Here is a 2,940-nt window from a genome sequence, read left to right as displayed (position 1 = left end):
GATATAGACCAATGGAACAGAACAGAGGCCTCAAAAATAACACCACACATCTACAACCATCTGATCTTTGACAAACCTGACAAAAATGAGCAATGGGGAAAGGATTCCCTATTTAATAAGTGGTGTTATGAAAACTGGCTAGCCATATGTAGAAAGCTGAAACTGGATCCCTTCCTCACACCTTACACAAAAATTAATTCAAGATGGATTAAAGACTTAAATGTTAGATGTAAAACTATAAAAACCCTAGAAGAAAACCTAGGCAATACCATTCAGGACATTTTATTCCATTCTTTATCGTGGTTTTAAGCACAGTATTAAAAGTATGGCTCTGATATAAGGCTGGGCAAACTTTATGTCTTGGCTTTTTAACTTATTAACTATATGACCTCAAGCAACTTATTTAGTTTCCCTGAACCTCAATGTCCTCATAATTAACATTTTTCCTCATGTTAATAGTAATAGTCATGTATTGTCCAAAAAGGCATATCAGAATTTTAAATGAGCAAATACATATACATTGTTTAGCAGAGTGCTTGAAAAAATAGGTGTTCAATAAATATTAGTTGTTATCCTTTAACAGGTCTTTTGAGGTATAATTAACATAAAATAAACTGCATGTTTTAAAAAGTACAATTTGATTAGCTTTGACATAAGCGTTCACTCATGAAACTAATGTCACAATCAAGACAATGAACATATACATTATCCTCAAAAGTTTCTTTGTCTTTTTGTAATCTTCCCCCCCCACCCCGCCCCTGATTAAAATCCCTTCACTGCCCCAACAGTTTCTAGGGAAGTATCAACATTCTTTCTCATACTATAGATCACATTTCATTTTCTTGAATATATGCATGAAATAGTCAGTATGCACACTTTTAAAATCCACCTTCTTTAAATCAGTGTAATCATTGTGAGATCCATCTTTGTGTCAATAGTCCTTCGGTTTTTTGCTGAGTAGTATCCCATTGTATGGATATTTCACTATTCATATATTCAATTGTTCAATTGTTAGATTTATTTTAAGAATATTTAATATTTAATAAAAAATTAAATCCCATGGGGTTTGCTTTAAGCAACAAGATGTATCATTTTCTTCCTTAATAAAGATGTAGGGGACCCGAGTTCCAAAGAAAGGGAAACACACAGTTGGTCAAAGGTGGGCTTGTCTCTACAACTTGGCTATAGGACCAGGCTTTAGGAGATATTAGCTAGGAGACTACCTTTTAAGAGAATGTTAATTTCTAGTTTTACATTTTCTTTTTCTGCATGCTAATAATTTATCCTAAAATCTTTAATAAATGCCATGTTAAATGTTACAGCCTACCAAACCTTTAAGGAATGATACCAATTCGACACATAACTCTTCCAAAAATTTGGCTTCAGTTTCAAGGCTAGTTCTACCCTGATACTAAAACCAGGAAAAAGGCAAGACATGAAAACAAAGGTATGGACCAATGTCTATCATGAACATGGAGGTAAAAAATTTCAACAAAACATTAGCAAATTAAATCCAGCAATGTATACTATAAAAAGGATAATGCATCATGACTAGGCAGGGTTCATTCCAAGAAGGCAAGGTTAGTATAACATCTATCTACCTATTAATGTCAGTGTAATTTAATACATTAAAAGAGAGGATAAGGAGGAAAAACTATATCATCATCTGTATGGATTCGTAAAAATCAGTTGGATTTAATAATATACAACATTAATTCATGGTAAAAAAAATCTTTCAGGAATGTAAGGGAACTTCTTCAACCTGATTAAGAGAATCTTTTAAAACCTATAGCCAATATCATACTTAATGAGTAAAGATTAAGCTCTTCTATCTAAGATCAGAAACAAGGCAAAAATGTCTACTCCTACTTTTTCTATTGTACTGGGCATCCTAGCCAGTGAAGTAGAGCAAGAAAAGTAAGTCAAAGACCTACATATTGGAAGGAAAGAAGTGAGATAGTCTTCATTTGCAGATGACGTGAAAGTTTACATAGAATAATCTAATAAATCTATAAAAATCTACTTATGAAAATCCTGGATGCTGAACATGACATGATATTAAACAATGAAATTAAAGAAGAGTCATATATATATACATACACACACACACAACTTGTATGTGTGTGTGTATGTATATGTGTGTGTGTGTATATATATATGACACCTTGTTCATGGATTGGATGAATAGGTATTGTTAAAGTGTCAGTTCTTCCAAATTGACCTATACATTCAATGCAATCTCAATCAAAATCCTAGCAAGCTTTTTATTTCAGTAGAAATTGACAAGCACATTCTAAAAGTTTTACAGAAATAGAAACGATCTAAAATAGCCAAAACAATTTTGAAAAAGAACAAAGTTGGAAGACTTACACTATGAGATTTCAAAACTTCCCATGAAGCTACAGTAATTGAGACATATAGGATTGGATTAAGGATAGCCATATAGCTAAAGACAGTATCATAGAGATAGAAATATAGATGAATGAAACAGAATAGAGAGCCTAGAAACAACCAGTACATATATGATCAATTCATTTCTGAAAAAGGTGTCATGGTAATTCAATAGGAAAAAAGATAATCTTTTCAACAAATTGTACTGGAACAATGGTATGTCCATACTGAAAAATTTAAAAACCCTCAATCCCTATTTCATATCATATACAAAAATTAACCTAAAATAGATCATTCTAGACCTAAATGTAAAAGCTAGAACTATAAAATGTTTAGAAGAAAACGAAGGATTATAAACACATGCACACGTATCTTTACTGCTGCACTATTCACCATAGCAAAGACTTGCGACCAACCCAAATGTCCATCAATGACAGACTGGATTAAGAAAATGTGGCACATATACACCTTGAAATACTATGAAGCCATAAAAACGGATGAGTTCATGTCCCTTGCAGGGACATGGATGAAGCTGGAAACCATCATTCT

This window comes from Colobus angolensis, unplaced genomic scaffold, assembly GCF_000951035.1.
Source record: "Colobus angolensis palliatus isolate OR3802 unplaced genomic scaffold, Cang.pa_1.0 Scaffold50, whole genome shotgun sequence".
In the NCBI taxonomy this organism is placed as follows: Eukaryota; Metazoa; Chordata; class Mammalia; order Primates; family Cercopithecidae; genus Colobus; species Colobus angolensis.
This window is presented reverse-complemented; position numbering follows the sequence as displayed.